At 42.7% G+C, this 13,756-nt stretch overlaps 1 pseudogene; it reads left to right on the top strand.

Moving 5' to 3' along the window:
* The first annotated feature begins 2,022 nt into the window (after positions 1-2,022).
* LOC110306324 lies at positions 2,023-10,820 on the top strand (annotated as a pseudogene).
* The last annotated feature ends 2,936 nt before the right edge of the window (positions 10,821-13,756 follow it).

Below are 13,756 nucleotides of genomic sequence, written 5' to 3'. Positions count from 1 at the left end.
AGTTGGAGAAAAGTTCTCCAAGTTCTAGTAATATTTCAAAAAGTTCTCACAGGTGAACGTAGGAAGGCAGCCTTTCTTGCAGAGCAAGGCACAAGCCTTCCAGGTGGCTCCTGTCAGCCATTGCAGAGAGCCTAGAAAGTTTGTGGGCAATTCTGTGGTTTCAGCCTAATGTTGTAACAAATAAAGTAAGCTAGGGATTAGTTCACAATCCGCATAGTCTGCTTGGTAGACCTAATAAGACCAGCTATTCCTAAGGTCTTTGGTGGGTAAACATAGAGGCTCATCAGCTCAAGCCATTGAATCAGTGCCTTCCAGATCCCTAGAAAGTCTAAGTTCTTGTTTACCTCCAATAAGAAATAAGGAGACTGTGCACTTCTCCCACCAAATCTCACCCCTGCAAGGGGAACACAGTGAAAACCTGCTTCTTCCTTTATTCTCTTATCCTCCCTGAAAGTTAACCTGGCCTAGGGGTCTCAGGTTGTAACTCTCCAACTGCCTAATCTGACATCCAATGACATCAACTCTAAATTCAGTGTGTTATGTGGTCATCATAAAACATAATATATAATGATATCCCCCAAGGTAACTGCAGTGACTGCGAGACAGTAAATACTATACCACCTGACACAAACTGGTTCAATCTTGCAGGTCTCTTTAGTGTGCTGGATAAAGGTAAAATGATCTGTTTCACCACATCTTGTCATATTTTGTAGGGCAAGAAAGGTATAGAGCATATGTGTGTATATTCATGCCAAGAGTCTGCAACCAATTTCTATATGTTCGTCAAAATTATTTTTTAACCAATCAGTTGAATACTGAATACATACATATTCTCAGCTGTAAGCCAAACCAAGGCTAACAAATGAAAAACAAACAGAAAAGCAGACACTCTGGGGATGGGGAGATGACCCAGTTGGTCTTGTTGTGTGACTCCCGACAGTGGGAGTGTGGGTGTCTCTGACTCTTTTGCCAGCCTTTGGGACCTTTTTCTCCTACTGGGTTGCCTCATCTAGCTTTGATATGAGAGTCAGTCCCTAGTCTTATTGTAACTTATTATACCATATTTGGCTGATATCCCTGGGAGGCCTGCTTTTTTTTCTCAAGGGAAATAGAGGAGGGATGGATCTCAGGGAGAAGGAAAGAGACTGGAGGAGAGGGCAGATGAGAAACTGCAGTTGGTATATAATATGTGAGAAAAGAATAAATAAGTTAATTACAAAATAGGTGGAGAGGAAGATGCTAGACATCCATCTCTGGACTCCACAAATCTACGCTCACAAATACACATACTCACAAATACGTCCACACAGAATTCCACAGTTATATAAAAAGAAAAGTCTGCTGAGCATCTGGACCCTCTTATATCAGTCTTGCAGACAACAAAGACAAGAAGAAAGCCCCGTTACTGCCATCCAGCTATGAAGAAACCAGAGGTCATGGGTCCCATCTACCCACATTTAAATCCTAACCATTCCCTTCAAGCGACGGCTTATTTGTCATTCATCTTTCTGATCTTCCATCTCTTCATCCATGAGATGGAGCTGATCACAATAGTACCTACATAGGTAAAGCCAATGAAGTAATCTGAGCTAAGAAGTATCTATCTTAGTCAGCAGTTAGCTACCACTGGGGCTTGTGTTGCTATTAGCAACCCCATCTGAGTCTAAAGTAAATGGATCATAAAAGAACATCAGAGAGCAAAGAAAGGTAAATTGAAAAAAAAAATGGCACCGGGCCTGCTGCTGGCTACCTGGCCATCTTCAAAACCTCTGCCTGTGGGCACAGAGATGGCATGTCCCAGGGTGGTGGCACAAGGTGGGTTCTGGAGCAGCTGCCCAGGGAATAACAAATAAATGCTTTTAACTGCTGAGCCATCTCACCAGCCTCTCCTTCTGTTTTTGATGACTAATTTCAATTTATTGTAATTGGAGATTACATACTTCTCAAGACTTCATATGGTCTGTGTATTGAATCTTGAGTATTTCTCACTTTGGGGCTAATATCCTCTTACCAGTTGCGACAGCATTGCCTGAAGCTATGAGAGCAGACTTTAATCCCAATGGGTTTTCACTGGAATTGGCAATATGTGTGCTCACCATTGGACTGCTTGCCATTGTCTTGTTTCTGTGGAGAGGCTTCTGATCAATTTGAAGCCAATTTTATGTGGGAAGAGGAAAAAAAACTTGCTCTTGAGCTTTCTGCACTAATTGAAAATTGTAAACTAACTTGAAAAAGTCAGCTTTGTTCCAAAGGAATTTGAAGGCTTAGAGTCATCTTTAAAAGGAGGCCAGCTTTGAGAAGGAGTCAACAGAAGCACAAAGTTTGGAGGCAACCTATGAAAATCTGAAAAGATCCAAATCTAAACTTGAAGATGAATACTCCTAGAGAAAAACAAGAAGAGAGAGCTAAACATTCTGAACAAGATGAGTTGGTGGCTGATATTTCAAAAAGGATACAGTCCCTAGAAGATGAATCAAAATCTCCCAAATCACAAGTAGCTAAAACCAAAACAACCTTTAGAATATTTGGAATCAATGAAGAGCGACTCAAGGGAGCAATAAAAGATGCCTGGAATGAAAATTCTCAACTTTGGGAAAGCCAGAAACAGCTTTTACAGGAAACTGAAATAATGAAAGAACAAGTGAGTGATCTCAATAAACAGAAAGTGGCATTGGAAGAGTCCAGAGCACAGGCAGAACAAGCTCTGAGTGAGAAGGAAACTCATATTGAATCTCTGATCAAGAGCCTGCTAAAGATGAAAGATGGGCTGCTGTGCCTGGAGAAGACATAGCAGATGATGGGAATCTGGACTTGGACATGAAGAGTGGCCTAGAAAACACTGCTGCCTTAGGTAATTAGCCAAAGGGAGCTTTGAAGAAGCTGATTTATGCAGCTAAGTTAAATGCTTCTTTAAAAGCCTTGGAAGGAGAACGAAATCAAATTTATACTCAATTACCTGAAGTGGATCAAATAGAAGAAGACCTTACAGAGCCTATCAAAAGTCTTGAGTCTAAACAAGCATCCTTGCAGTCAGAAAAGGCACAGTGTGAAAGTGAGAGCTAGAAACTTCACCAGAAACTGAAAGTAATAACTGACCTGTACCAAGAAAATGAAATGAAACTTCACAGGAAACTAACAGGAGAAGAAAATTACCGACTAGAGAAAGAAGAAAAACTTTCCAAAGTAGATGAGAAAATCACCCACGAGACCGAGGAGCTGGAGACCTGCAGACAGCGTGCCAAGGATCTTGAAGAAGAGCTGGAGAGAACAATTCATTCTTACCAGGGGCAGGTTATTTCTCATAGGGAAAAAAAAAAAAAAGGGCACATGATAATTGGCTGGCAGCTCGGACTCTTGAAAGAAATCTCAAGAATTTAAGAAAAGAAAACGCCCACAACGAGCACAAATTAACGGAAACCGAGTTTAAAGTTGAACTTTTAGAAAAACCTCCTTATTCCAAATAAGGCATTTGGCAGAGAGCACTCCCCATAGGGTCTCTCACCATTGGGCCAACCTCCATCTGAAACCAGAGCTTTTCTCTCTCCTCCAACTCTCACTTTTGCTTCCCGGGAAAGGAGGAAGACACTCACGAGGCCCTGAGAACCTTGTGGACCATCAGATGAACACTGAAAGAGGAAACTCAAACTATGACAGGTTATCTGATGCTCCTAGAGCACCTTCCCTTCCGACAGGTCTCTGCCACCTTTGTGGGAACAAGATCGCAGGATTACAGCCCATCCACCACCAGGCCAACCATATTTTGATCCAGCTCTACTAATTCTGGTAGGCTCTCTGAACCAGAAGAACTCAGAAGTTATAATATGCCTTCTTTGGATAAAGTGGATAGGCCAGTATCCTCAGAAATGGAATCCAATAGAAACCATACCAAAGATAATCTCAGTAACATGTGACTGATTCTCCTCTCCCTGCTGATCGCAAAGCAGCTGCCCATGGCTTCCTCCCTCCACCATTTCCCCCAGTCAGACCCATAGTTTCTAGTGAATCCAAGTGGCACACGCCTTTAATCTCAGCACTTGGGAGGCAGAGGCAGGCAGATTTCTGAGTTCGAGGCCAGCCTGGTCTACAGAGTGAGTTCCAGGACAGCCAGGGCTATACAGAGAAACTCTATTTCGGAGGGGAAAAAAACAATCTAGTGAATCCAAGGAGCCAGTTCATGAGAAGGGTCCCTACCTCATCCAGGAAACATTTATATAACTCCCCGAGATTTTTTTTTCCACCAAGGGACTTCCCTGGCCCACCACTTCCTCTCTTCCCTCGCTTTCCACATTGCCCTTCCTTAAGAGCTGGGTTCTTCCTCCCACCCCATCATCCTGAAAGTAGAAGTGAACTCCCCACAGATTTGATTCTGCCTTCAAAAGAGCCTGCAGCTGACCCTCCAGAAAAACAGAATTGACGGCATTTGGTCTCGTTGGCAGTCATTTCCTTCTCATTTTAAGTTTAAGTAACTGCTGTTACTTATGTGGTTATATTTTTGCTCAAATTGAAGAAGTATAATTCTCAGGATAGTATTTTGTAAATAGAAATGATCTAAATATGAAAAAAAAATGCTGGTCCTGAGAAACCAACTTGCTGTTTTTGAGGGGTTTGCTGCATAAAGTAAAATGGAGACACTCAAAGATCCTTCTTTACTCAATGACTTCAAGTTGCATGCAAGAATAGAGGGTCAGGGGGCTGGAGAGATGGTTCAGTAGTTAAGAGCACTGACTGTTTATTCTTCCAGAGGTCTTGAGTTCAATTTCCAGCAACCACATGGAGGTTCACAACCATCTGTAATGGGATCTGATGCCCTCTTCTGGTGTCTGAAGATAAATAGCTACAGAATATTTGCATACATAAAGTAAATAAATAAATAGTTCTTTAAATAAAAAAATAAAATGAAATAAAGGCAGAGGGTCCTGAGCACCCAAAAAGGCACTGAACTGAGCAGCAAACACCACCAAGAGCCCTCACCTTGGTTCCCTGAATGCCATTTTTTTTTCTGGAAAATTCGAATTGCTTCTCCTCTCCTTCCTCCCACCTTCCTCCTCCCAGGGAAACAGAAGTTCCTGAAGACCAGAGAAAAGGTCAGAGGACTGCACCGGCCTGGCCAGGAGCCACCAACAGCTTCCTGCCAGGAGGTCCCTGTGAGCTGACTCCTACCCCCAAGAAACCCAAATAAAGCTGTCACCCCTGTGGAGAGCGGTTTTTTTCCTTTTACGGGATGTATTAAGAAAGATTTCATATTCACCTTTTCCAGACGCAGCATGGTCAGTCAACCCTTACCTTCCTGTAGCTGCTATGGTGGATAGACTTGGCCCCACCTAAAATGTACAAAGTCACTGACCTTTACTTCTGATAAGTCCTTTTCATTCTTTTTCCCTTCTAATCTACACTCACTCCAGAGCACATTATTAGGCCATGGACAGTGTCCTTATGATTTAAGTCCATGTATCTTCTAAAAAATAGCTATCAAGGCTTAATTCATTTTCACCCCCAGGAAATACAAGTTTAAAGAGAAGCATCCATGTGCCCAATACTTTACACATACTTCATTTTACCCTCACACAAGCTTGTGTGAGTATAACCGTGACTTCTTGGCCAACAATAGGAGCTCAGAGGCATGTGACAGTTCACCAAACGTTCCAAGCACCGGTGAGAACAGCCTAACATCTCAACTGAGTTGATCTGAATCCAACACTGTATGTGTCCCAGCACACTTCCATATGTACAATAGATCAGAGACAGAGAATTTTGGAATATCTGGGATATTGAAGAGATCTTTAGTAAGAGACCGGAGTCTGAAAACTTCCTCTTGTGTCTTTTAAGTCAGCTGCCCAGCTTCCTTCTTCTGGAAGGAGTCTATCTTCTGAGTCCCAGGCTGAGAGGGTATCTGTTGTTCTCTGTGCATGACTGAGGTTTGCTAACAGAACTTCTCACCCAAAACCACTTTTGATGGCAATAATTCAGCTTCCCATTCAGGAAGAATGACCTGGGTCTGACAGAGGTTTGGAGAAAGGAAGACAAGAGGTTCCTAGATGCTAGAAAGTGTTCTGGCATGCTATCCGATAGACGTATGGATACACAAACAAGGACAATGGTCGGGAGCTGTAATTGCTAGTACTTATTGTCAACAGGATCTAGAATCACCCAAAGGCATGTCTTAGAGGAAGTTTCTATATTTGGGTTTAGGAAGTGAGAAGACAGAGTCTAGATGTGGTAGGTACCATTCTAACATTTGGAGTTCCAGACTGAAAAGGACAAAGTTAGCTGAATACTAGCATTCTTTACTCTCTGTTTCGTTTCTGGATTGCAGACATAATGTAATCAGCTACTTTGTGGTGTTGCAGCCAGGATTCCCCCACCATGATGGACTGGCTGTACTTTTGAACCGTGAGCCTACATAAATCCTTCCATCCTCCAATTGTTTTTGTCAGGTACTTTATCAAAGCAAGAAGGTAAGTAACTAATGTATCTACATAGTAATATATTAATACAGATTAGATAGATAGATAGATAGATAGATAGATAGATAGATAGATAGATAGATAGAAGATATAGAGAGATAACAGATTTATAGTTGATAGATGATATAGATAGATAATATATCATACATAAATGATTTGAGATTCAGAGAAAGATATACAGAGATTTATGAATAGAGGGTTTTCATGGTCCAAGTTGCAAGTAAATTAGAGATAATCCACTGAGACACAGCAATGTGGCATGTGCAATCAACATAGATTTTACAACAAGGACAGTGACTTTGTGTCCAAGGCCAGATAATGGCTCATTAGTTCAAACAATATTTCTAACATTTGGGGAGCTTCTGTTTTGCCTTCAAAACGATTTTTCTTTAACATTATTCAGAGGGCTTGGGGCTGGCAGTGTGTAAAAAAAAAAAAAAAAAAAAAGCAGATGTTCAACAGATGGAATTACTATGGCTTTTATTTAAAATAGTAATGGTGTTAAGTTTCGCTACATATCTAACTATGTATATCCTCAGGCTGAATGTAGGAGAAGCAGCAGTTCACTCTTCCATCTTTTCTCTTAAAGAATACTTGTAGGGAACTCCAAAGTCCAGAGCAGTCCTAGCTCAAAAACTTCCCATCAGTCAAAAAGCAACTGCTTTGATATTTCCAGAATAACCACTATTCTAAAACACTTCATCAGCCACCCAGCCTTAGAGGGAATGTAGGGTTCAGAGCTTGAGTGTAGTTCATGAAACCCTTCAGTTCTTTTCCAACATTGCACCCTGACAGCTTCCTCTCCCCTGCTTTCACATCTCCAATCAGAGGCTCACTCAAAAGGCACAACATTCCATAGTTTTAATGAACTTGTTTCTAACCCCTGAGGCATCCTCTTTTACCTCCTTCACCTGACATGTCTGTCACCTAGAAGAATTGTCCACAGCCCACTTTACAGTGAGTGTCGGACAAGGAGTATGTGGTGTCAGGAACACAGCTCTTGTGGAATAGCATGCCACTGGTGCTCTAGTTACCCGCCGGACCACTGCTTCATACTGACCTCCTCAAACTGCCACATGAGCTTTCTTATGATCCCCATTTTACTAAAGAGAAAGCCCGTTCACAATGCCTAAGACATGATCATAGGGTTTTTAAATTCTACGGTCCTTTCCCCCTGCTCCCTGTACTCCACTGACAAACATGGACGCATATCTCTCACTGAGATGCTTGTGGACAAAGTTTATAGTTTAGTCATCTGCTAAATCCCATTGCCCCCTAAATCCAAGGCTCAAATCTAGCCCTCAACACCTAGTAAGCCCTCGATGACTGCTTCCCCTCACACAGAGGACCACTGGAGCTTCTTTCTGTGTATTGCCTAGACTGAAAGGAAAGGCTTCTGGATCACAGAAGACTAGCATTGGCAATGTTTTCACTTTCATCATAGACATGCATGCTCTAGGAAGAACTTTGATCTTGAAAGGCATCTGCCTCTAGGTACCCATAAGAAATAACTTTCCGTGTCACTTTAAAGCATCCATTTGTAAAGCCTAAGTATGCTGTGATCTCTTAAGTTGAGATAATGCTTTATGAAAATATTTCACTAGATCAGAAAGGACCCTAACCCACTCACAACTACACTACAAGAAGCAGCTTCCTCCAACCTGTAGGCATAAGAGTCTGGAAAAGAGCCGTGAGATGGCTTAGAAGGTAAAGGCACTTGCTGCCAAACCTGGCAACCTGAATTTGGTCCCCAGGACCCACATAGTGGAAGGAGAGAGCTAACTCCTGCAACTTGTTATCTGACCTCCATGCTTGTGCTGTGGCCCTTGTATGTTATAAATGTGTGTGACCATACACACACACACACATACACATGCATATACAATAAATAAATGAAATAGGAAATATTTTATTTAATTCTTAAAGCATCTTGGCTGGTCTGGAATTTGCTTTGGAAAGTAAGGTGGCTTCAAATTCCCAGAGATCCACCTGCCCCTGCCTCAGGAGTGCTGGGATTAAAGACATGTGCCACTTCCCACTACATAAGCACAGCCTCTCAAGTTACACTATGGGACAGCCTTTCTCATCCTCCCATTGAGAGACTCATCTCTGTCATTCATGCACACATGAGAATTCACTTTGAAAGAAAACATCCACAACTGGAGGACAGAGGAACTGTGTAGGGTCTGCTTTCTGGCCGAGGAGAGAACACTGACTTTCTCAAGTCTCAGAGAGAGCATTGGTGGCAGTTCTGGGGAGCCCATGCCAGCCAGGACTTCACAAGGCAGATGTCTCTATTCCAGCCAGATCATTCAAGAATTACTCTAGAGACTCCGTGAGCTACCGAACTTTCTCTATCACACTCATTTTCTGAATAAATAGCTTGGGGAGGTTCTGTTGATTTCATTTAAAATGCCAGAAGGAGGTAAATCTGCTTGCTATCGTAGCAAAAATAAACTTGATCAGACTAAACTCACAGGAACATCTCATCCCCTCCCCCACCCCACCCCCAGCAGAGTGGGTCTTCATAGGCCTGGGACACATTGAGTAGGATATTTCTTGCAGTAAGGCCACTGGTGTCTGTTTCCCTGGTTACACTCTGTGCTTTTGTGACCTAGCACTGGAGAAAGAGATGCTTCCCACCCCTGCATCCGATAAGTCTTGACAGTGCAAGTAGGCTGTCCTGGTGACTCAGAAGCTGGCTTCAAAGATCAGTTCTCTGAAGGAGTTTCCAGAAATGGCTGGGACAATGGCAGCATCACTAGAAAGAAGTCTGTCACCTCCCACAGAAGTGACTTTGAGGGACAACATATTTTTGAATTTGTAATTTTGGAAACTTTGCCAGAACACCACTTCCAGTATAGGGGGGCAACCAAAAGCACCACCGAGTCAGGAAAGCAGGAATTAGCAGCAAAGCTGACACCAGCCCCCTACGCATTTGAGTTATTTTCCCTCCTCTGGGCCTCAGTTTCCCTGTCTATAAAGATGGCCTCTAAAGACATTGATATGATATTTCTGCTATGCTTCAGCCAAAAGCTACTTAAACTAAAGAGTAAAGTCAAACCCAGCCTATGACTTCCATATTGCCTGTTTTTTTTGGGGAAATTGAGAGGACCTGTTTCTGCCAAGAGGAAGGCAATTGGGGCCTGATTTACAATAGACCAACCACATTCCTAGTCACAGCTGTTGTCTACCCAACTCCTTGCTGGAAGCATTTGCCCCACCCCATCATCCCTACTGCTCTGAAGACCTTAGCCCCTGGTTATAGTCATATCTGCTGCCCATTTCTAGTAGTAACTCAAAACCTCAATATCTGTGTGTTCGACTCATCCAGCCACACAGTCTGGTCCCTTGATGTCTCCCATGCGGCTACCTCTTTCCTCAGACTAATACAGTCACCTACTCAGCAGTACCAGTACAGACTACAACATGACCAGAATCCCTCTTCCTTTGTCCTTGTCTTTGTCCTCCACTCTTGGTCCTTCCCCCCCCCCCACATTTCTATCCCTTATCTTGACCACCCACTGATCCTATCACACACTGACCTTCTGTCTTCCGCTTCCTTCCTCACACACATTGCAAAACTTTTTAATGACGTTTTGCAAGCTGCCTCAACACTCTCTCCTCTCTTTCCTCTGCCACAATCACCTTGAAAATTCCAGCATTTGCACCATCTCTGGGCCTATCACACTACAGCTAAAGGCTGCCAGAGAAAACTCGCACAACCTGGCTAAGTGATTTCATTTTTTAACTCGTGGACACCAATCTCATGTGGGAAAATCGGCACTTGGAAATTATGTTGTTTTTCATTGCCCGGGATAGAATTTATTCCCAAAAGCTTCCTGCATGCTTCTCACTCTGCCATGTTCAGGGCTGGTATCATATCATAACTTATTTAAGAATTATAAGTCATGAGCAAGGTGGTGGTGGTGCACACCTTTAATGCCAGCATTCAGGAGGCAGAAGTAGTTGGATTTCGGAGTTTCAGGCCAGCCTGATCTAAAGAGCAAGTTCCAGGACAGCCAAGGCTACCCTGTCTCAAACAATCAAAGCCAGAAATTCCTCTTTGTCCTACCACCAAAGTTTACTTATATATTTTTTTTTTTTTTTTTTTTTTTTTTTTTTTTTTTTTTTTTTTTTTTTTGTATTGACCTTCTAGGTTTTCTCACATACATTAATCACACAAATACTGGGTTTCCTTAAGATACTTTCATATGTATATGTATATTTCTATTACATCACCCAATAACCTTTCTTTGTTCCCTATCCCTTCTTCACTAGCAAATGCCCCCTCTGCTGCTCTTCTCTTTACCAGCAGCCATTAACAATGCCTACATCCTCACAGCGGCCCTGTGATCCATGGCTATTGACGAAGCGCACATTGACTTACACTCTTTCCTCCAATTATCTCTTTTCCATCACCCTCAATAATCCTGTTCCTCTCACCCTGGCTTGTAGGATGTGCCTTTCTCAGGTCACTTCTAGTACAGAGTCTGCCTTTGCATATCTAGTTTTTTAAGTTTTCCCTTTTTCACACATACTTTTCTGCCTACTGCTAATTTCTCTATTTATCCTTCCTGCTATTTTAAAGCTTCCATAAGCATTCTCTCACACTCCTCTCTACCCCTCAACACCATTTTATGTGACTTCTAACAATACAATCCTGTAACTACTCTGACCCAGATTAGCAAGGACGTCCGTGGCACAGTCCCAGGAACAGTTTTCTGGTTTCTTTTCAAATAACCCAACAGTAGCATTTTTCACTACCCTATCTCCATGATGCTCAGATTTTTTTATTACAAGTCCAGACACCCTTCAGGATGCTTCTCCCCACCCCCATGTCTCCCTCTCACTGTCTTTGACTCTCACCTCCACTTCCTACTCTTCCTCCACGCCCATGGATACCACCTTGGATACCATCTTGAGTTACTCAAGCCTAAGACTTTGGATAAATCTCACGTGTGTCTGCATCCCGGCCATCAGAAGTAACTACATGTTCTGCACCAAAAAAGTTGACTCAAATCTGTCTCTCTCTGGGTCTCTATAGAGACCTGTTATATGACCCACCTTCAAGCTCATCCTGGCCTCTGAAGTAGCAACCACCTGGTACTTCTGCTTTCCTCCTACTTCGTTTCCATTCCATCTCTTTACAACAGTCTGTGAGATAGCTTCTCATTTCCCTTAGAATAAACTTCCCCTCTTGCTATGGCCTTCAAAGTTCCCTGTGATCCTGCCCTTACCTGTCTCTCTAACTTTGTTTCATGCCATGCTCCCCTTGGCTTCCTATCCATTAACTTTGCAGTTGTTCTCACCTTAGAATGTACTAACATCTTTTCTGTTCAGTGCCTGCATTTGATGATCCTAGAACTCTCTTAGGGCAGCATGTCAGATAGCAGGCCCACTCTAATCTAAGGTCATATCCCAAGATGTTCTTGCAGGACTACATAATCTGAAGGCACCCTCAATGTTATATTCCACCCTCAATGTTATATTCTACCCTCAATGTTATATGAAAGAATATTATTTCTTTCATAGCATTTTCAAAACAGGATGTCCAATTTCCTCATTTATGCATGTGCCTATCATCTAGGAAAATGCTAGGTTTCATACAAGGGCCAGGTCTATCTTATCCTCCATTATAATCTCAGTAGCTAGTGAGTGACATAAAGTGATTTCTCAGAATAATTTCATAGATTAATGAATGAACTATTACAACGGTCACAACCTAATGTTCTTACAGGTATGTCTTTTTTTTTTAATTTTTAATATTTTTATTACATATTTTCCTCAATTACATTTCCAATGCTATCCCAAAAGTCCCCCATAGCGCCCCCCACTTCCCTACCCACCCATTCCCATTCTTTTGGCCCTGGCATTCCCCTATATTGGGGCATATAAAGTTTGCAAGTCCAATGGGCCTCTCTTTCCATTGATGGCCGAATAGGCCATCTTTCCATACATATGCCGCTAGAGACAAGAGCTCCGGGGTTCTGGTTAGTACATCATGTTGTTCCAACATAGGGTTGCAGATCCCTTTAGCTCCTTGGTTACTTTCTCTAGCTTCTCCATTGGGAGCCCTGTGATACATCCAGTAGCTGACTGTGAACATCCACTCCTGTGTTTGCTAGGCCCCGGCATCATCTCACAAGAGACAGCTATATTTGGGTCCTTTCAGCAAAATCTTGCTAGTGTATGCAATGGTGTCAGCGTTTAGAAGCTGATTATGGGATGGATCCCTGGATACAGCAGTCTCTAAATGGTCCATCCTTTCATCACAGCTACGAACTTTGTCTCTGTAACTCCTTCCCTGGGTGTTTTGTTCCCAATTCTAAGAAGGTGCACAGTGTTACAGGTATGTCTTAAGTACAAACTATCCTATTCTTCACATTCCCTGTGTCCTTTCCAACTCTCTTGCCTTTCTTCACATTATCTCATCAGTCTGGATGCCTCCTACCACCCAGGTCTTCATTCAACTTGCCACAATCCTGGTCATCATTCAAGAGACACCATCAATTCTAATGTCTGAGATTTCATCATTAAAGATTATCTATACCACAGAATGGCAGTCCATAAGAGTGGTCATTCAGAATGACATTTACCAGTTCAGTTGCCCAGAGTGCAGCTCTCTGGAAGATACTCATGTCTAGAGCTATCATCAAAGGCCATCTCACTTGCTGGAGTTTGGATCTTGAATATCTCCCTATTGCCCATGTATTAAAAGTTTGATCACCCAGGTGGCACTGTTGGGGATAGTGTAACACTTGGAAAGGGGAATTTAAATCACTGGGGGGTGGCCTTGAAGGGGCGTATGGAACCTTAATTCCTGACCATAATTTAAGTGGTTTCTCTCTACCACATGTTCCCTCCACCATACCCTGCCCAGAGAAGATAGCACAATCAGTCACAGGCTAGAACCTTCAAAATGCTGGCTAAAGAGACCTGCTGTGTTGATAAGTTAATAGGAAGTGGTAGCTCTCCAATCTTGTGCAATCTCTTCATGTTATACATGGGAAACTGAGACAGATCCTGTCTTAGGGTTTTACTGCTGTGAACAGACACCATGACCAAGGCAAGTCTTATAGAAAAACAACATCTACTTGAGGCTGGCTTACAGGTTCAGAGGTTCAGTCCATTATCATCAAGGTGAGAGCATGGCAGTATCCAGGCAAGCATGGCACAGGCAGAGCTGAGAGTTCCATGTCTTCATCCAAAGGCTGCTAGTGGAAGACTGACTTCCAGGCAACTAGGGTGAGGATCTTATACCCACACCCACAGTGACACACCCATTCCAA

Source organism: Mus caroli, chromosome 2 (genome assembly GCF_900094665.2).
Source record: "Mus caroli chromosome 2, CAROLI_EIJ_v1.1, whole genome shotgun sequence".
Lineage (NCBI taxonomy): Eukaryota > Metazoa > Chordata > Mammalia > Rodentia > Muridae > Mus > Mus caroli.
Note: the sequence above shows the minus strand (reverse complement) of the source record. Positions and strands in the feature narration are given on the sequence as shown.